The following is a 21741-nucleotide window of genomic DNA, read 5'->3' on the forward strand; positions in this document are numbered from 1 at the left end:
GCCTGTTGTGGCTCCCAGCTGATAACACCTGAGCCTCATTTTTATAGCCTTGGGTTGGCTCGGGAGGCGTGAAGCCTCCGGGGGGCCTGCAGTAGCAGCACCCAAGGAAGGAGGAAAAGGCAATATCCATAAATCCATCCAGAGGCTGGATTCTCCCAGCTCCCCTTTCAGGATCTCCCCTCCCCCACCCCCAGTGTGCTCCATCTTCCTGGAAGGCTGCTTCCTCCTTCTCCTTCCCCCCTCCATCCTCTACTTCCTCCCGCTTAGAGGCTCAGCGAGGTGAAAGGACTTGCCCACACAGCTTCCAGGGGTGGAGACAGGGATTCAATCAAATAGGGTCTGTCTGATCCCAAGGTCTCTGTTCTTAACTACGATTCTGTGGATTGAGAAGGTGACCTGTCCTGGGATCCAGAATGTATTCTTAGTGGCTTTTCCATTAAGAATACAGATGGGGCTTCCCTGGTGGCGCAGTGGTTGAGAGTCCGCCTGCCGATGCAGGGGACACGGGACTGTTTCAGTGGTTTTTAAACTTGAGCCAGCATCAGAATCCCTTGGTGGCTTGTTAAGAGCCTGCATTTCTAACAAGTTGCCAGGCAAGGCTGCTGCTGCTGGTCCAGAATCCATGCTTTGAGTACCACTGGTCTGTATTAGTAACAAACCTTTAGATGGTGATGTATAGGATTCCCCTTGCATGGTGGAAATGTCCTCTCCTTTGGACCAGGAGACTTGGGGCTGCTGCTCTACTGCTAACTGTTGGGTGACCTTGGGCGAGTCCCTTGCGTTCTCTGGATCCAGTGTTCCCATCTGTACAGTAAGGATTTGCATGGGCAAGCCTGGCAGAGTGGGGAGGAGAGGAGTTTGGAGTCAGGCTGGGTCTGACTTCTGACCCTAGGAAGCTGTGTGACTTTGGGCAAGTGACTTAACCTCTCTGTGCTTCCAGTTATTATCTCTGAAATGAAAGCATTAAACCAGATAGTTTCTAAGTGTAAATCTCACTGAATTAAGGGTTGAGGATGGTGGGGAGAGAAGATGAGGTTCTCGGGCTGGTCATATGGTGAAGGACATGTTTCCCCACTTGCCAAAGTTCTGGAGGCCTAAGAAGAGCAGATGTCCCTTCTTCCCCCTCCCTCCCTCCTTTCCTTCCTCCCCCTTCCTTCTTTCTTTTTTCCCTCTCTCCCTCCCTTCCTTCCTTTTTTCCTTTCCTTCTTTCCTATGCACCCTCCTTCCCTTTTTCTCTGTTACCTTTTCTCATCCCCTCCCCCACCCCTCCCCTTCTCTTTTCCTTTTTTCACAGGTTATTTTCAGCAGCCCCAGCTTTGGAATCAGACAGACCTGGGTTCAGTCATGCCTCTGTTGGCATGATCTGGGCGCCCTTGCCAAAACGACTTTCCGTCCGTGGCCATAGAATCCTCATCTGTAAAATGGGCAAGTGTCACCTCCTGCAGCGTTGTTGGTTCATTGCTTACTCCATGGAAAGCACCTGGTACAGGGCAATGCACACAGTGGGCCCTTCTGTTAGTTCTTTAGTTTGGAGGCTAAAGGCAGGGCTCTGGAGCCAGGTGGCCTGGTTGGAATCCCAGCTGTGCCACCTACTAGCTGTGTGGCCTTGGGCAAGCGACTTAACCTTTCTGTGTCCCAATTTTCTCATCGCAAAATGGGGGCAGAAACAGTGCCTGCTTCCTTCCTTCATAAGGATTAAGTACCAAGTTTCTAGCACACTGCCTGGCTGTCAGCTATTTAGATAATTCACTGATGATGGTGATGTCGCCAGGCACCGTGCTTAGCACTGGGGATAGAGCAGGGGACAAAACACAGACCCTTCCCCAAGGAGTTCCTAGTGCAAGGGAAAGAGACACCCTAACAAGCTGGGACAACACTGCATCAGTGCTGTGATGGGGGGAGCCCAGAGCAGTCCCCCAAGGGGCAGGGAAGTCTTACCTGGGAGGTGGCCCCAAGCTGAGACATGAAGAGAGAGTGGGCGACTCTTTGAATAATAAACATGTTCATAGGAAATTTGTATAATAAAGTAATTGGACAAGTGTGTAATGGCGTGCTCACTATAGTCGAAAAGTTGAAAGTAACCTAATCATCCACCCTCAGAGTATTGTATTGATTAAATAAACTACGGTACATTGAGTAAATGAAATAATTAGCAACTTTTAAAATATGGTAAAGTATATATACATATACACATATATTTTATATATATAATCATTGAATGCAAAAGCAGGTTACAATATGGTACACAGAGCATGACTGAGCCACTTTACATTTATATATAAAATATATATGTGCATGTGTTCAAACCAACATGTTAATGATATTTATCTCTGGGGAGCTGGGTTTAGGATGAAAGCAGAATTTATATTTAAACAACACAAGGTCTGAACATCGTTAAAGGTTTGATGTAGTTTGTTAGTTTTCTAGAAGTGGTACATGAATGTAGGTATATTCCAATGATGGATAAGAATTTTGCTTCCCTGTAACATTTACTAAAATCAAATATTACAGAACATTTTAATCTTTGTTCATTTGATACTTAAAAAAAACCACATTGCTATTTTAATTTAAGCCCCCCCCCCTCAAAAAAAAAGGAAGCAGGAGGTCATCAGGCCACGAATAGGGGCAGGAAGCAGGAAGGGCATCCAGGTGGAATGATGCACAAACGCCTGGGGTGAGGAGGTGACCCAAGGTGGTGGGATATCCGGCAGCTAGTCTTGCTTGTACGTAGTCTGTCTGGAGCTCCGGAGGCCCTTGCTGGGAGCAGACGTGCTTCCCACAGCTGCCCGGGGCCCACATGTGCTCCTGGTTTGTGCTCAGACGGTGAGCACAGCTCCCAGCTCCCAGAGGGGCGGGTCGTCCCCAGCAGGCCTCGCCATCAGCCACCACCCTCGACAGGCAGGCTCCCCTGACAGCCCCGCTCCACGCAGCTGGCCGCCCCCGCCCTCCGGTCAGCCCGGTTTCCTGCCCCTCCCTCTCTCCTCCCTCCAGCTGTTTGGCGGAGGCCTGTCCCATTCAGGACAGCAGCCCTGGTGAGCAAAGAGCGCAGGAGCCTCCGGGGGATGAGAATGTTCTAGGGGGGCTGAACTCTGGGCTATTTGAGGGGCCCTTGAATGAATGGATGCACTGCTTTCTGGGCAAACGGCCACAGCCAAAGGACAGTGTGATTTCAAGAAAGAAGTCGGGGAACACGGGTCTCCTGCACAACCTCGAGTGGTCTGAAGTCACCGCACGCTTGGGAACACCTGGGCAGAGGAGACCAGCCACAAGGTATCACGCTCCGCTCTGACATCACCCAGAGGCGCCAGGAAAGGGGAAATGGTAATAGAGAGAGAAGTTCTTTGGTTCTTGGTAAAATGTAATTTTTGTCAAAATGGAAATAGCTTTATTATGATTTTCAGATTTCCAAAGTAATGCATGCTAATTGTAAAAAACCAGCGAGGTCACCATAGTTACAAGAGCAGCGAGCTCAGTGTTTCCCTTCGGTTAATGCTCACAAGAACCCTACAAGGGAGATGCTTTCATTGTCCACAACTTATAGGTGAAGAAACTGAGAGTCAGGTTGGGGGGGTGCGGGGCTGGGCTCTGAGATCCAAATGACATGAGAGTCTGCAGAGCCCACCTTCTTAGCTGCTGGACTGTCCTACCGCTCAGCTATGGAGAGGAAAGAAGGGGTTCCTAACCCAGAGGTGAACCTTCGGGTGCCTCTCTGTAGAACTCTCACTCACCCTCTCACTACTTGACCTGTGATGTTTGTTGAGTGCTTACAATGTACCAGACACATAGGAGTATCTAGATGTGGACACACACATGCTTTTCCAACATCTCGTTTCGTACCTTACCTTGTCCTTAACCACGGATCATGAACCTGCATCTGTATTTTCTATGTTCCTCCAATATACATTTTAATGGCTGCACAGAGAGGGTGAGTTGGGATTTATTAATCATTCCTCCGTGTGGTTGCTTCTTCTTCCTCTTTTTTTTTTTTCATTATTATAAACAGCACTGCAAAGGCTGCTCCTAGTACATCATCTTTGCGTGTTTGGGCCTATGGATACGTTTCCTAAGGTGAATTCCTGGCTCAAGTGTTGGCGTGTTTTTTTTTTTTTTTTTTGGGAAGCATGTGGGATCTTCCCGGGCCGGGGCACCAACCCGTGTCCACCGCATTGGCAGGCGGACTCTCAACCACTGCGCCACCAGGGAAGCCCCGTGTTGGCGTGTTTTTAAGTCTTTTGAGGCTATTGCCCCGGAAGGTTGTGCCGGCTTGCACTCCCCTGGCACAGTATTGGGGTGTGATGTTCTCACAGCCTCACCCACACTGGTTGCTACCCATCTCCTAAAACTTCCCTGATGGGAAAGGTGAGAATAACATCTGGCTGCTTGACTTTGCACGCCTTCATTCATGCTGAATAACCTTTTTAATCTTATTGTTCATTTTATGACTATCCTGCTCAAGTCTATTCCCATTTGTTCCTTGCCGGCATGTTTGTCTCCTTTCTTATTGATATTTAAGAGTTCTTTGTATATGAACCCTTTGCCAGTGGTATCTGTTGAAAATATTCCACTCCCCTCTCTGCTTTCAAATTAGCACATTTTAAATGGGTGAGCCATTTGGACCAGCGTTTGGCAAAGTTATGAGCAAACAGCACATCATTATACTCAAGTAACTGTTACTTGATGTCAGTCTGATCATTCAGACCTATGTGGTTCAGAGAGGCCAGCAAGCAAGTGGCTGAGCCGTGGGTCTACCTTCTCTCTCTATGCAAGGGCCCAGCCCCCAGCTTCCTTTTTGTCATCCCTGACCTCCTTTTCAAGACCAATCTTCCCTGTAGTTCTTGCTGTCGAATTACACCGAGTCGAATTAGACCCAGGACTTCTCAAAGGGCAATCCTGGGACCACGAGCATCAGTTTTTTGAGTCAGAATCTCTGAGGATGGGGTATAGGAGTCTGCATTTTGAATCAGCACCCCCAGTGATTTTGACACACCCTAAAATCTGAGAACCACTGAGCTAAGTGTCTTTTCTTTTTGTCCTTTGTCCAAGTTTCTGGGTTCTTTGTTTGCACACTGAGCCTTCTTTTTTTCCTTTCTAAGCGAATATCTATGTTCTTCTGCGAGTCTACATGCCCTGTGTCAGCAGCTGAGGCCAGGAGACAATGGTGGAGAAGAAGCAAAACTTGGTCTTGTACCACAGAAAGTCAGACCACATCATCCAGCATTCGGGCTTTGACATTAGTTTAAGCCACAGAGCCCTTTCTTCTGATGAAAATATATGGAGAAGTGCAATTTGAAGACAGATAAAAGTGATGTTTTTCTAGTAGAAACAGAAGTGGAGGACTCCAGACGGCAGCTCACTGAACCTCACTCTCACTGCCGAAGGGCCTCTCGGAATCCTCATGGCTCTCGGGGGCAGGTTGAAAACTGCAAAATCTACTCCAAATTGTTAAGACACCAAAGTTCTTAACCATTGCTGAATTTGCTGTGTGACCTTAGGCAAGGTATTCTCATTCTCTGGCCCTAATCGTCTCACTTGTAAATAAGGAGGTTGAATGTTGTATTAGGGTAGTAGGTGCAGTAACAAATAGACCCAAGCACGTATAATGGCTCAAACGAAACAGACGTTTGTTATAAGGCAGGTATTTGTGAGTGGAGGGTTGTCCTCTTCCACACAGTGATTCAGTGAGCCATCTCACATTCCGACTATCCCTTGGACATCGTCACCAAGGAAAGAAAGCATGCAGGGGGCATGTTTGCTTCTTAACTGTTTTCTGCCACACACAAGAACTAGTCATGTGACCAGTCTAGTTGCAAACGAGGCTGTGAAATGTAGCTCTTGGCAAGGGTGGCTCTTTCCCATCTATGGCTGTGTACTGTGGAAGGGAGAACGAATTTTTGTGGACAGCTAGCTGTCTCTGCCACAAATACGGTGACCTCTTGGGTCTCTTCCAGTCTCTGATTCTAAATTTTCATTAGTTAATCTTAAAGTTAACATGGTGATGTTGGACCCACAAATACTTTCCTATCCTCAAAATAATCCCCATCAAACAGACTGAGTAAATTCCCACATTCCAGGCCCCCTAAACATGGATTTCCTTGAAACCTAGGCAACTGCCATTCTCTTTCCCTCCTGGAGAAAGGGAACAAAAATAACGATGTTGTTGAGCAAATCACTTTGATGAACCAAAGGTTTTTGTATCCACTATCTCATTGAATCTCCCTATAACACTACATGGAAAGGCTTCATGATTAGCATTCCCATTTTATAAAGGAAGAAAATGAGGCTCAGAGAGGTAAAGGGACTTGCCCAAAGTCACACAGCTCATAAGCAAAAGAACTGGGATTTGAACTCAGAAAATCCAACTTCTGTCCTAGGGTCCTACTGCACGTTGAGTGCATGTGTGCAAGGCTGTGTGTGTGTGCCAGTGCATGTGTGGGGTTAGGGTAGGGGTTTTCCTTGGGCTGTATTTCCCCAGGGTGGGGTATAAGGAAGTGGAAGTGAAGGAATCATTGTCCAAGTGCCCAGAATGGGCCAAGCTTGCTGTTTAGAGGGCAGCCGGGTCGTTGTCTTGGGCCGAGGAAGCCCACTGTGACTAAGTATTATAGTCACTGGCCAGAAAAAAGCGAAGGGGGTGGCGTGTGAGGACACAGCTGAGGCTGTGTGTGGGTCCTGGATGCCACCGAGGCCTTAACTGGGCCAGGCGCGTAGTAGGTGCTTGTGGATGATTTCCTGCGTGAATAAACCCACGGAGGAGTGAAAGCTGTACCTGTGCGAGAACCTAAGATGGGTCAGCCCAGTCCCTGTTTTTAAGGCCTTTGGGGGAGGGGAGGCAAACTTGTCACATAGACTTTTATTCAGTCACTCAACAAACATTTATTACCACCTGCTCTGTGTCTGGCACTCCACAAGGCAGGGTGATGAAAAAGACAGGATTCCTGCCCTCGTGGGACTGTGGAGGGGCTGTGAGGGTAGTTACATTGGCCCCGTATTAGATCTGAGGAAAGTGAGGCTCTGATTGGTTGAGCAACATTCCCCGGGTCACTTGGTGGGTAAGACCCGGGGCTCTGGTTCCCAGGTCAGGACTCCTTACGTGTCCCTGGCTGAGGGCGAGGCCCTAGCCTCGGGCCTGGGATGCAGGGTTGGCTTCTGGCTCCCAGGACGTGCTGTTTTCAGGCAAAGTTAGCACACCAGTTAACTTACAATACTTCTCTCTTGGAACCTCTGTATTTTTGCAGCGTTGGGCACAAGCATGATAGAGGAAGAGTAGAATTTCTTGCCCTGCTGGGTGGAAGCCAGAGGCCATGTTCATTCTACACGGTGCTGTCAAAGAAAGAAACATTAATGTCAGGCTGCCATCGGCTGACAGCATGACATGGCATGCACTCCACAGTCACCTGCTCTAGGGTTCAAACCCCGTCTCTGCCCTTTAACCTCCCTCCCCCTCTGAGTCCTCATCTCTGAGCGGGGGGATACTCTCAGGGTCTACCACTTCACAAGGTTGTTGGGGGTTAAATGAGTTAATATACGTAAAAATATATACATGAGCACAGCACATGGCCAGCTCAATGAGGGCGCTTCTATTTTAATTCCTGGGGAAGTGGGCACCGATATTCATGTTTGTACGCAGGGGGTGATGTGGACATCTTGTGCCCTGTGACCTCGGGTTCCCAGGACAGGAAAGGTCATTTCAGTCAGTCTCCTGGCTTCATGACTTGCCCCATGGGGGAGTCCTAGGCTCCGTGGGCAGTGGGGGGGTGTCCCGCCCACCACAGACACACTCTGGTGACCTTGGAAGTATTAGCAGCTGACGCAGCAGGAGGGTCAGCTGCTATCCAGGCAGAATGTCAGAATCGGTTCTGCTTTCTTGGGGTATGTGACTTGGGTCCTCTGATCTTGGCCCTGGGATCCCACTGAGAGCAGCTCTTGTGCAAGGAGGTGGGTTGGGTGGGTGGGGGGTGGGGCATTTGGTGCAAGAAACAGTGGCTAGCGTGCTCAGTATTTCCTCCTGGAGCTCAGGGGTCAGAGACACAGGAGGCCTGGTGGGGTGTAGCCAGGCAGACCTGGGTTCTGGTCTCAGAGCCTCAGTTTCCTCTTGTTTCAGAGTTGTTGAGTTCTGCAGTGTTCAATCAGTGATCTGGGGGTGGTGATTAGGGCCAGGGGACATTCAAAATATGCCCATCCCTTGTTATCAGAATTTGTTTGAACAGTTTTCAGAATCTATGAATTCCGGGGTGTGGGATGAACGAATCGTTCAGATAGTGTGTGAGCCTGTTGCTGCTATAACAACCACTGCAAACTTTGTGGCTTAAAACAATACACATTTATGATCATACCTTTCTGGAGGGCAGAAGTCTCAAATGAGTTTCACCTGGGCCTTTCTGACTGAGGCCTTTTCGATTGTTGAAGACACTCCCATCAGTGCCTGCCTGGTGCATTCAGCGCCCGAACTACCACGGGAGCAAAGAGGGGGTAGCTTTGATCGGGACAGTCAGAAAATAGTGTCTGGAGAAGGGAGCGTGCACCTGAGCTGGTTCCAAGGATGACTGGCCTCGAGCGCCTGGAGGAAAACTTGGCCAGAAATAAAAGATATTTCTGGCTGGGAGAGCAACGTGAGCAGCTTGACAAGCGAGGAATATCTGATGTGGCGAATGGAAGCAGGGAACGGCCGGAGGGAGCCTGGATGTTCTGCAGGGCCTTGAAGGTCCCATGCAACTTGCTGGGTGGTCCAGTATGCCCCATTTCACCGGAACAGCATCTTGTTGTCCCCAGACCTTGCCCTCTCCAAACTTGGTGCTTAAACTCAAACATTTGGACGAGTGAAGATTCCAGACAATCTCAAGTGAATTGAGTTTGAAATTCCAACTTGGCAGAAGGGCATGTTGGTTAGTGGCTTCATCTCCTGGGTTGTCTGGTCCAGAAACCAGCTCGGAGGAGAGAATACTTCTTTGCATTGGTGGCTTTCTTGGCTGAATGTTGGGTCTCTTCTCCTAGCACATCCAGGACTTGCTGACAGCTGTAGGCACGGAACTTGGGAGAAATGAGGTGTTTCCTTCAGGGCTAAAGAGAGTTGACTTAGGGTGGCACCTGTGGCCAGCCCGGGATATGTTTACTGTGGGGAGAGGGACTTGGCCACTGGCCACTGGAGCCAGATGAACCGGGCTGGGCGTTGAAGGGTCTGCTGGCCCCTGCCATCGCCGGGGGGTAGAGCTGACTGACGTCAAGAGCAGGTCTTCGGGGAGTTCGGGCAATTTACAGTCTCTTTTATGACAGATGCGACTCACAGGGGGCCTTCTTCAATGGTCAGGGATGTGGGTCAGGAAGAAAAACGACATCCCTTGAGTAAGAAAGAAACGGCCACCCGGGGTAGAAGCGGGACTCTGCCAGCTCACGGACCTGTTTTGAAACCCACCTCTGCCCTCACTGGCTGTGAGACCTCGGAGAGGACCCTTAACTTCTCTGAGCCTCAGTTTGCTCCACTGTAAATTGGGGGTGATTAAAGGGTTTTCCTCACGGGGTGGAGGGTGCTGGCTGGCTTACGTGAGATGCAGAGCGGCACAGAGTTGGGGCTGAAGACCAGCTGTGGCCTGAGCCTGAGGGGCTGGCTCAGGCGGTGGGCAGAGCAGCGGGGGCCGGAAGTCCTGAGCTGTGAGAGGCTAGAAATGCCAGGTGTGGACGGTGCCAGGGTTGGAGCTTCACCCCAAGCTTCCCCTCCACTTCCCGGCTTGGCCTGAAAACACGGCGGGGTCTGGGTAGAGACCCCAGATCACAGGTCTTTCTTTTCCTGGGACCAGTGGGGCCTGACTGGCTTAAATGGGCCTTTCTTTTTCTGTGTTTCCCTGCCCTCCTGTGAAAAACCTCAGACACGAGGGAAATCAGAACCAGGACCCTGGGGAAGGGTAGGGCAGCTTCCCTGAGCCTGGCTGGGCGATGCTGCTCATCTGCCCCGTCCCACTGGGCTGGCCCTGGCGCCACGCATCCCGTCTGCTCCATAATCTCGGCCCTCTCCCAGCTCTGGCAGCTCACGCTTTCCAGGGGGCTGGGAAGCCAGCAGCGCCCCCAAATTCCTCCTTCCAAGAGCTTTTTGTATTGTTTCCACTGTCTGAAGGGACAGGTAGCTTTCATTCGCCGAGACCACGCCGGACTTCTGCCCAACCCTGCTTCCCACCGCCAAGATCCTCTTCGGGGGCCAGTCATTCCTCTGCTGGTGTCACACAGACCCATCAGAAATGTGGGAGATGGGGCAAACTGTCCCAATTTTACAGCCGAGGAAACTGAGGCCTGGAGAAAACATGTGTGCTCACCCCTCCTCCATTCCCTAATTCACAGCCTCCCTCTCTGCCTTGGGAACACGTCCCACCTCCAGTGGCCCTGGCTTTCTGTGCTTTGACGGGGCCCTCAGAGTAATGATTCAGTTTGGAGTAAGGCAGACCTGGGTTCGAATCCTGAGTCGCTTGATGACCAGCTGGGTGATCTCGGGTCGGTTCCTCTCTCTCAGCCTCGGTTTCCCCACTTGTAAATGAGAGTGTTGGCAGGTTCTGCCCTGAGTTGTGTGGTGAGAATTAAAGGAGATAATCCATGTAAAGGGCTTAGCACTGGGTCCCGCACTTAGTGGGTCCCTGCAAAGACTTCTGGGCCCTGAAAATGGGGTACGTGGCAGGTCCTTGGTAAATACTTCCTGAAATGAGATTGAATTCTTTAATCACCCCCTTCTGCTCCAACCCCCAGACTGTTGGCCGTTATTTTTTTCCTGTGAAGGATGAGGCTTAGAGATTGAGGATCAGAGAGGTTAATTGGCTCCCTAAGGCCACACAGCTCACAGCGAAAGGAGTCAGGCTCCTGAGCCTTGCCCTTCGTTTACCTGGACACCACAAGGGCTGTTCCTATTCTCCTGGTCCCTTCTCCAGAGCTCACCTACCCTCCTCCTCTGTGATTTCCAGCCCTTTCCACTGATGCCACAGACTCTCCCTACACCAGTCAGGGTTATCTCATTTATCTCTGATAGCTCGATCAACACTTATGAGTCTCATGCCCCATCCCTCAGAAGACTCTTCTCATCCAGATGTTGCACTGAAAACCAAAGGGATCAACTCCTTCACCCTGAGGTGTTTGCAGCTGGTGACAGCTCGCAGGAGAGGGGTTTGTGAGCCTGGTGCCTTATGCCAGCACAGCGCGTCCACAGTGGTGGACCCTCAGGCTTTTGGACACGGGGGAGGGGAGCCTTTGGCCCGGGATCTTCCTGGAGGTTAGTAAGCGGCAGCCTCCCCTGCTTCAGGAACCTGAGGACAGGCAGTGACTAAGTCAGTTCCATAGACGTCTGTGTTACCACTTCCTCATACCTCCACTGGGACCTCTCTGTTCCTTGCGTTGACTTTTTTTTTTTTTTTTAATGTGACAAAGCTGCATATCAGCGGAGCTCAGAGAAACCGAACAGGCCTGGGAGGCCGTGAGGGTAAGTGTTGCAATCTTGGCACACCCACGTCTACACTGCCTGCCTGCCTGCCTGCCTGTGGCCTTCTGCCAGAGCCCACGGGCCGCGGTGACTGAGGGTGGTTAAGGCTGTGTCCTGTGACCTGGATGAAGAGACTGGGGTCCCTCTCACCTTCTGCTGAACTGGTAAAACTGTTCCCTCACTCGGGCATCCTTCCTTCCCTGTGTGGGCATTGGAGCCGGTGCCGGGAGACCAGGGGGAGAAGCATGGCTCGTCAAGGTGTGTTTGGAGAGGCAGGATGGCACGGTGGTCAGAGCTTCTGGAATCCGACTGCTTGGCTTCAAATTCCTCGCCTTCCTAGTTCTGCAGTCCTGGTTTCCTCATCTGTGAAATGGGAACGACACTGCCTCACAGGGCCTTTGGTGGGGGGGACATGGATCTAGGGGAGGGCACATTTTATTTTATCTTATTTATTTATTTATTTGTGTGTTTTTTATGGTACACGGGCCTCTCACTGTTGTGGCCTCTCCCGTTGCGGAGCACAGGCTCCGGACGCTCAGGCTCAGCGGCCATGGCTCACGGGCCCAGCCGCTCCGCGGCATGTGGGATCTTCCCGGACTGGGGCACGAACCCGTGTCCCCTGCATCGGCAGGCGGACTCTCAACCACTGCGCCACCAGGGAAGCCCTATTTTATCTTTTATCTTTGTTATTTTGGTATTTGCCGTGCCATTTGTTTAAAGGAAAGGACCTGGGGTTGGGGAACTTGGAATTGGGCGTTCATGTGGGAGACGCACTTAGCTGGGGTCCCAGAGCTCGGTAAGCGTGCGGCGTTCACAACTTTGTATCTAGGTGTCCGTGTCCCCGGCGACAGGGCAGATTTAGTGAGAAGCTCTGCCCCTTTCTGCTTTCTCGCTGTGGCGCTTTGGCAAGTTGCTATGCCTTGCTGAGAGCTGTGTTCTTGAAAACTGGGGCTGCGTCAGCTCCATCTCTGGTGGTTGTAAGGATGCAGGGCTGACATCAAAGGTGGTCCTGGCCCTGGGGCAGCCATCAGTTCTGGAAGCGCCTGAAAGGCCTCTTTGGGCGTCATCTGGCTCCCCCGGGGCGGGGGCGGCAGTGGTGTCTGGCTGGTTTCTCCCCTAGGATGTCATATGGAAATGCTGGGGGCACCCCAGACACTCAAGTTCCTTAGGGGGCTCTGAAGCTCATGGGGTGCGGAGCAGGGCCACCGTGGGGAGCTGAGTAGAAGGCCGGCTGCCTGGCCCCTGCCTTCTCAATGCACCTCCTGCTCCCGGGACCCCTCCACCCCTTCTGGCTCTCCCTCCACTCCTCTCCCCTTCCCCCTCCTTTTTTCGGCAGCCAGTGCTCTGAGCCAACTGACATCTTCCAGAGCTGGAGTGGATGGAGCATCTTTGGTCAAAACCAAGCACTTACCTGCACCCTGAATCGTGGGCCCTCATTAATCCTTAGTGAGGGAATGAACACATGAGCCGCAACAGCAGAGGGCCAACCCCTGATATTTTGGGGGACAGCATCTGGGGCATCACTTGAAGTCCTCTCTTTCCCTCACGCAAAACCAACCCTCACTAAAGTTATTTTGAGGTCATGTGCCTTATTTTTAAAACACACATAATTCCTTTGAGGGCATACGCTTTGTAAAAAAAAAAAAAAAAAAAAGCATGGGACTTTTGTGTTCAACACCGGAATATTCCCATCCATTTAAAGACCAAAATTGTGTCCCTTGGAAATCTTTGGCTCGGCTCCAGGGAGAGGCCCCTCACCTGATTCCTATCTCTGTGGTTCATTTGGAGAAACTTGGGGTAGAAATGCATGGATCGTCAGGTCTGACAGGGGACACTCTCAGACAACTGAGTCCTCTTCCCTTGCTGCTCCGCTGTGTAGGTGAGGAAACAGAGGCACAGAGAGGTTAAGTGACTTGCCCAAGGTCACACAGCTGGTAAAGGCAGAGCCAGAGTTTGAACCCAGACAGCATTAACCACAACACTTGCATTCCCAGAAGAGGAAACTGAGGCCCAAACGTGATGTCAGAGAAAGAAGCCTGGGTGTCCAGACCATTTCTTCAGCTGTGCTGGCTCCTGAGCTCGGGCAGGGTCTGAGCCCCATGTCCTCAATGCTGCATCTTCAGGGTCATCTGAAATACCTACAGGTTCGAGGCTCAGAGAGGGGAAGAGAGATTTGTGCAGATTCTTTGAAAATTAGGAGCAGAGTTGGGCCTGGAACCCAGGCCTCCTACCTCAGCGTGGTTTCCCTCCAGGGAAGATTCAAGGACTTGGGTTTGGATGGGAAAGATAGAGCTGCTCTGTGGGTCTCACTTTCCCCTGATGTCCAAAGCGGGGTTGAGAACCCCGACCCACTGGAACCTGTCTGTGGCCAAGCTTTTACCAGCCTGCAGAGAAAAAGAGAGAACACAGACAATCGAGTGATTGTTTTATTCATAAAGTGAAGTATTTTCAGCTGAGAAGGATGAGTCCGCGTCTCATTGATTTTTGTCAGTATTAACATAGTTTGTTTTCGGAAATGGTGAAGATGGTCAAAGACAGTTTTAATTCTGCCGTGCCCTTACTTGGCAAACCTAGAAAAGTGGTAAGTCTAGCACAGTCTCAGAAGCGTTTGGGAAATGTAACTGGTTCAGGAGTTCGCTTGAGCTCAGAGGGTCTCTTGGGCTCCTTTGAGGTGAGGGTACGCACGGGTGCAGCTGAGGTGGGGCGCCCAGAAAGAACTGAGAAATTGGGCGTGGAGATGAAGGCTCTGGCTGCCAGCGCCAGGGCTGGACTTCAGAGAGGGGGATGTACCTGGCACACCACGGTTTCCCCACAGGGGCAACAGGATGCAACGGTTGCCACGTGAGGCCTCCGTCATGACTCAGAGTCCAGGCAGTGGGCGGGGAGGGAGAGGACTGGGGGAGAGAGAATGAAAGGCGGAGATGCTGATCGTGGGTCAGAAGGACACAGGAGGGGGCTGGGAAGGGGCGCAGGGAGCCTGCTCTGGCTGGGACAGAGGGCGAGGTTTTGGTGGGCAGGGGGCTGAGTGGGGAGGAGTTGAGAGGGGGTCGTAGGGCCTCTGTCGAGCTGGTGGATACACAGGAGAGGAATGAGTAAAAGACAGTCCCAAGAGGCTTGTTGTGGCTTCTGAGCTGGATATCTGTCTTAGGAAGGGGCTCCCCAGAAGCAGAGCCTGAGGTGAGGATTTGGTGAATGGGAGGTGGTGAGGGTGTGTCTCAGGCAGGGCTGGGATTTGGTGAGGGAAGGGAGGCAGGGTCACGCCATTTCAGGGTTGGATCTCATCTTTATTGAACATTTTGATATTTTGCTCATCGTGCCTTTTGTGCATTAGCTTTGATTTTTCAATGCTGCATGAAAGTATTATTTATCCTGATTAGTGGGTTTGGGGGGGCACACCCTTAAATTTGCATTCAAGGATCGGGCACAGGGAGGATGTCAGCAAGAATATGGTCGCAGGTGGAGACTAGCCTCAGCCTGATCCCCGGGGGGTGGGTGGACTCTGGAGCCTGAATTGTACCCCATGGCAGCCGGGGGGGAAGCAGCTCCTGCTTGGCTGAGGGCAGTTCTCAGGAGAAGGGGGCAGCAGTGAGCTGTGATATCTAGCATTCTCTACAGCTGTGGGATGGGTGCCCCCCTCTGGTAAAGGGGATCTGGGCCACCAACACCTACTACAATATTCTTTGTGGTTCTTTGAGAGATGGCAGTAAAATTTGAATTATTTATAAGTGCTTATGGCTGCTGGACTGTTTCTTTGAATGTGACTGTGCTAGAGCTTCCAGGGCGCAGCTTCTATTCCTGTTATAGAATGGATGAATGAATGAATGCTTGCAGCAGGGAGGGTGTCCGGGCTTGGGGAGAGGGGAGCAGGATGGTGGGCGGAGCTAGTGTGGCTGTGGCCCTCACCTGAGGGGTGGACTCATTTCAAGTTGCTCGTTCATTTCCTTAGAAGGTGGGAGCTGGGGAGAGGAAGGCCAGAGTGGAGTAAGTATCTATGATTCTGGCCATGGAAAGAGGAGCAGAGGGAGGAGGAACCCGGCTTTGGGTTTCTTAGGACTTGGAATTACATCTTTGTATTCCTAGCTGCTTGCCTGCTACCTGGCAGATAATATGGGCTCCGTGAGGTTTCCTGAATGTATGAATGAGAAATATGTAATCTGTGAGCAGGTATTTACACCTCAGTGTGAAAGAAGCTCTGAGAGGAGGTTTTGTATACTCACACTCCCTTATGGCTGTACCACATTCATGTCTGGGGCAATGCCAGGCAATCGTACGAATCGTAATCATACCTGATGACACTAATAATAGAAACAGTGATAGATTCTTTACTGAGAACTTAACGTGGACCAGGCATTGTTCTGGATGCTCTGTATTCCTTCTCTTATTTAATTCTAATACCAACTCTGTGAGGTATGTACTATTACTGTTCAATCTTGCAGATCGGGAAAGTGGGGCACAGAGAATTTAAGTGACAGAGAAGTCTCACAAGTCGTAAGTGGCAGAACTGGGATTTGAACTTGGATGGCCCAGCTCCAGAGCTTGCCCTCTTCACTGTCACGCTGAGCATGGCTTTGGGTTCAAGTCCTGGTTCCTCCATTTTTTAACTGTGTGACCTTGGGCAAGTTGCTTGACCCCCTCTGAGCTTTAGTTTCCTCAGTTGTGAAGTGAGGGTAGTGTCAGGGCTCTTGGGAGGCTGGAGCAAAGTGAGGGATGGGAAGGATCCTGAGGGCTCATGGTGATGGTTCCCACTGCTCAGCATCACGGTGATTTCAAGGGTCCCCACTTGTGGCTGCAAACTGCGGGGGCTCTTGGGAACCTACACCAGTGAGACGTTGCCAGGATTCTTGGCTGGAGGGTGAGGAAGAGGGATGAGGGAGACAAAGGCTCTTCTGTCAGCCACTTGGGGCCCGTCCCAAGTTGGGAAGATGTGAGTCCTGTAAGGGAGAGACGAGGAGTGCCTGGGCGTGGGGCGGGCACTCTGTTGCCCGCCAAGATTTGTTCTTCATGAGAAATGGGTGGAAAATTATTTTGGATCCTTTCCTGAGGGGCAGGGATGGCCAGGGCCCATTCATGGAGGGGAGAGGTTTCTCCACACCCCAGGAATGCGATCATGGCCTTATTTTAAAACAGAATGAAAGCAGAAAACAGCCTTAAGTCGGCAGCTGCTGTGGGCTGCTCAAGGCGGCCAAGCCAGCTCCAGAAAATGGCTTCCCATGGGCTCAGGCTCCGGGCTCTGAGCTCGGGGTCGACCCCAGAAATCTGCTGACTGGTCCGTCACTACCCTGTTCTGTGCCTCCTCCAGCCTGAGTGCCTTCTTCTCCGGGAAGCTACAGGCTCCAGATCTACCCTTTGGGGTTGTTGAGGGTGCCTCGGGCCTAAATCTGTCTCCCACACTCTGCGGATAGTTTCGTACACCGCAGAATTCATTTCTGATCCCAGTCTACATGGCTCTGAAGCTTTTTTTTTTTTTGATGGATTAAATCACAGCACAGCCAGTGAAAAGGAAGGGCTTAAGACTTGTTTTCTCATCATAAAAGAAAGGGTTCGAGAGCCCTAGAAACTATTAAGAATAACTGGGGAATGACACACACACACACACACACACACACACACACACACACACTGATTTCATGTAATATTGTAACACACACATGATGATGAACTCTAACAGTAAGAGACTGGAAACAAGCCAAGTGCCTGTGCCCAGGAGACTGGATAAGTAAATGAAGGCAAATCCAATAATGGAATACTATGCAGCCATCAAAAAGGATGGGTGCTTTTTTACACACTGATATGAAATCATCTCCAAGGTATATTGTTAGGTAAGAAAGACAAGTTGCAAAATAGTGTGTGTAACAGACCAACTTTCATGTAGAACAGGGAAGAACTTGGAGATGTATTTGTATTTGTTTAAAGACACTCTGGAAGGAGACATAAGAAACAAAAGGATTTGGGTGCAGTGGGGACTGGGTGTATGGTGGCAGGATAGAATGAGGATTTGCATTCTAACCTTTTTATAATTTTAGATAGTTTTGAACATCACCAATTCGATGGAGTTGTGTAGCCTAGTCGAAAATTTAAATTAAAAAAGCCAACTTAGAATTGTGAATGGACGCCCACTAGGCTAAAGCAAGTGCCACTGTGAAGAGATATTATAAACGCTAATGTCCGTGGCTTTCATCACCGTTATCTCTTTGACCACCACAGGAACATATTTGGGATTTTAAGTCTACTCTACCTGACTCCAGCTTCCTCGATGTCACAAGGAGAAAGTTCCTTCTGGTCTCCTTGAACCTGGCTTGAGAGGGTCCTGTTTGAGGTTTATGTAGGACCCACTCTTTCTTCAGCATCCGTGTCATCCTGGTGGCTGACATGTGCTCCCAGTGGCCCCCTGTGGCCATGGCCGGTCCAGCCCATGTCTCACTGTGGATTTGCCATCTCATTCCAAGAAAATCTTTGAATGCTTGACCCCTCGAGGAAGTGTCTGTAGGAAAAAAATATGTCCTCATGGGCTAATATTCAGTGGACGCAGAGATCCTCTGGAGAAGGTAATGACTGAAAACCCATGCTTGTAGGAGTCGTGAGTGTCCTTGTCAGCATCCTTTTACCATAGAACAGGGTAACAGACAAGCAAGCCCAGGGCAGTGAGCGTCATGACACCCCAGGCCCGTCTCTGGATGGTGGAGAGCGTGGCTGGGTTCTAGCATTTGTCACAGAGAATAATGTCCTGCTCTCTGCTGCCTAGAGTATCAAGACATCAGTTCAGAGAAACGGCATCAGCGAGAATGCCTTGAGGGCCACACACTTCAGGCCCTTTCCCAGACATTCTAGAAATTTCCTCCCATTAAGCCAGCAATGCATAACCCTGGATGTCTAGACCAAAGCAAATAGTCACTCCTTCCCTGGCACGTCTGGGGAAAGCAGCTCCTACTGAATGGCCTTTTGGGGCAGAGCTGCCAGCTTACAGGAGGGGGTATTGTATTCAGGCAGCCAGTGTTTGGAAGCCTCTCCTGAAACATCTGGAACCTCAAGCCTGCATCTACCGTCAGCACATCTCTGAGGATGCTGGCCTGCACATCATGCTGTGTCCTCTCTACACGGAACTCTGGACAAGGTCCTTCTGTTCCTGGTCCCCGAAGGTTTCGCCTTCCCTGAAGTGGGTTTGTTCTGAGCCAAGGGGCACGTGACTCCTGTAACTGGTTTTTCTTTTCCAGACTAGGAGTCTGTGAGTCCACTGTGTGGCCCACCCAGGCTAAGTATTTAGGACATTACTTATTGTCTGCATTTTTCCCCTCAGCCCTGGCTCCGTTTTCTGTCTCCACCCATGTTTCCTTTCCTCCTTTCACTCTCACTTTTAATTTACGTTCCCTTGGATACCTGAGCCTCTTCGGAGCGTTAGCCCACCCTTGGGACCAAGCCGGTACCTAAGCAAACAAAAAATTTGACAAACCTGCAAGCAAAAGCAGCCTGTGAACACCCCTCCCCCTGCCCGGGGAAAGAGCAGTCCCAGCTGTAGGAACCAGCAGGTAAGGGGTTAAGAATGATGCAGAGGAAGTGCTGGCCAAGGTTAAAGTGAGGAAGTGGCCGCTGCCGGGGAAGGAGGTGGCCGGCTTATCCTGTGTGACTCCAGGCTGAGGGGAATGTGGCAGGTTGCTGGAGTTCAGTTTAGTAAAAAAAGGAAGAGCTTTCTAATGACTTGATGGGTTTTTCTAGAAGTTCTGCTGTGGGGATGGGGGAAGAGAGAGAAGGGCAACCTTCTCTGGAAAATAGCAGAACCCAGGGAGAGTTTGTTTTCTGATGATTTTATTTCTGAGTGATGACTCGAGGGCCTGGGGGATGCCCGAGAGGAGGTTCTAAGTGGATGGTCCCTCATTTTGAAGTGAAACCAAGCCTCAGAAACCAAGCAACTTACCAGGAGGGCTCCCCTTCCTGCTGCCTGTGGGATGATGTCTTGTGTCCTTCTAAGCTCTACCAGGCACCGGTTTTGGCCCACTCTGCTCTCTACAGCATCCCCACGCCTAGCACAGTGCCTGGCAGAGATCTGTCAAATTTAACTGAATGAAAAAATAAAAGTTTTTTTTTTTTTTAAAATGATGACAGAGCTAGAATAACAAAGTGGATGTTATCCGACTCCAGAAGTAGCTTCCTTTAAACATCACAGCCACAGGGTGTGTTTGTTGGAGCTGGGATTTTCATATAGGCAGGGCCACCTGCCTGTCCTGATTTGCCTGGAACGTTCTGGTTTTAGCACCAAAAGTCCTATTTCTCAGGACACCCCCAAACTGGGATGACTGGTCAACCTATATACCCTGCATTTGTGATCTCATGTAAGCCTTACACTGGCCCGCTTTGCAGATGAAGAGACTGAGTCATGGCCTGAGATCTCAGGGGTCAGGCTGGCCTTGGCGCCTGGCTTTGCTGCAGCTGTGTGAGGCTTAAGCCCTCCGCTGCCCTGAGCCAGTTTCCTTTTTCTGTAACATGGAGGTGGCAGACCCCTCGAGCCTATAGCCTCTCCAGCAGTGGCTTTTAAGGATTCTGACATTTCCTCTGGGCTTCAACTGTCTTCCCAGTGAGACCCTTTCTCGGGCAAGGCTGAGTTTCTCCTTGGGAAAAGGTGACAGCACAGTTATAGGGTCAAGGGGGAGGGCAGCCTGTCTCTCCTCCCCCCAAGCCTGGGAACAGGGTGGGATCTCCTACATACTCCACCAATGCCAGCCCTTCCGTCAGCTGCCTGGGCTGGAGCCAGGCAATTCCAGGGGGCCAGAGCCTGCCTGAGTGCCCCAGGGGCCCTGTGCCTGGTGCTGGCAGCCTGGGCGGGGTGCGGCTGGGGCGGCTCAGGCCTACAGGATCTCCCAGGGGTCCTCCGGCTGGACGTGCCTCTGCAGCCCCCTGCCTGCTCTGGAGCCTGGCGTGTGGCGACCGCACTGGCCAGAGGTGGGTAAGTCGGGTCACTGAGGGCTCTTTGAGGTGGGGTTGTGGGTATGTGAGACACGGCTCCCCTGCCTGCCCTGTGCATGGGGGAGTCAGCGGGTGCAGGAACAGAGGGCCTTGCACACAGTGGAGTCCCCAGCCAGCAAGCCGCAGAACATCAAGGGCAGTCACGGTGATTGAAAGTGTGGGCCCCCGTGTCAGAACAGCCCAGGTTCAAATCTTACCTCTGCCTCTTCCTAGCTGTGGGATCTTGGGCTAGTGGCTTTGCTTTTCTGTGCCTCAGTTTCCACATCTGCAAAATGGGAATGAAAATACCCACCTTAAAGGTTTGTTCTGAGTAGAGGCACTGGGTACACAGTTGGCGCCTGACAAGTAAGGGCCACTGTTATCACCACCTCCCACCCCCAGCCTCTCAGTGGCTTAGATTCCTCCCCTACCAGGGCTGCACCTGGGAACCCGGGGAAGAAGGAGGGAGAGGAAGGAATGTGGCCTGAAGGCTTGTCACGGCCTAGCAGTGAAAGAGGCCAGCAGCCCACCCAGGACTCTTAGAAGCGCTGTGATAAGGACAGGAGAACATTTTAAACAGCTGTGTGGATTGCAGCTGGGGTGCACTGGAGCACGGGCTCTGGAGACCACAGATCCAAGTTCAAGTACTGGCTCCACCAGGGCTGTCTGGTGATCCTGACCAGGTTCCTTTCAGAGCCTCAGTTTCAACACCTGTTAAGTGGGGATAATAACCATCCCCGTCTTGGGTGGGGAGCTGGTCAGGCTACGGGGAGATAAGGAAGGCAAAGCATCCAGCCAGATGTCTGGCACATGCCAGCAGGATCATTCTCTGTCTTCTTACCATTTGCTCTCTGTTCTGCCTGTCTTTTTGTCCAGTGCGTAGCAAGGCTGGGGGGAGCAGGACAGGAAAAGCTTCCTCTGACCCCCAGCACAGCAACCTGTAAGAGCAAATGCCCAGAGGCCTTGACCGCCACGCATTCAAGGGGCACTGGGCTCCTGGGGGCACAAGTGAGTGTGTCGTCTTGGAAGGACTTGAGGTCCAAGGTTCCCCCCTGTGGCCCCTCCCTGGACCCAGCCGGCGGTTCCCCATGAACCCTGCCGCCCTGTCCTGGGTGGGTGCGTGCATGTCGCTGACCTCCCTGGGCTGGCGAAGGGGAACAGAGCTCAGTGCTCACAGCCAGGGGCCCTCCCTTCCTCTTTTTTGCAGCTTATCTCCATCCAGCCTCCTGATCTGGGCTGCCTTTTCCCCTTAACATCCCTTCCCTGAAACTTAGTAACGTCAGGATCAGGCACGCGCGCACGCACATGCCCCCCAATTAGATGCTTTTAGCCTTGTCTCATCAATAGTGAGATAACAAGAA

At 51.3% G+C, this 21741-nt stretch overlaps 1 protein-coding gene across 6 annotated transcripts in view; it reads left to right on the forward strand.

The window, feature by feature from the left end:
* Positions 1–3066: 3066 nt before the first annotated feature.
* Positions 3067–21741, forward strand: part of CMKLR1 (chemerin chemokine-like receptor 1) — a 44711-nt gene continuing 26036 nt past the window's right edge. For 4 of the 6 annotated variants that reach the window (XR_003002777.1, XR_003002778.1, XR_003002781.1 and 1 more), the window contains exon 1: positions 11413–11610. The gene's annotated coding sequence lies outside the window, so the exon portion shown is untranslated. Of the gene's footprint in view, positions 3271–11412; positions 11705–21741 lie in introns of those variants that run through there. The other 2 variants (XR_003002780.1, XR_003002779.1) reach the window with 2 other exon arrangements.

The sequence above is a fragment of the Neophocaena asiaeorientalis genome, unplaced genomic scaffold (assembly GCF_003031525.2).
Source record: "Neophocaena asiaeorientalis asiaeorientalis breed wild unplaced genomic scaffold, Neophocaena_asiaeorientalis_V1.1 scaffold648, whole genome shotgun sequence".
Lineage (NCBI taxonomy): Eukaryota > Metazoa > Chordata > Mammalia > Artiodactyla > Phocoenidae > Neophocaena > Neophocaena asiaeorientalis.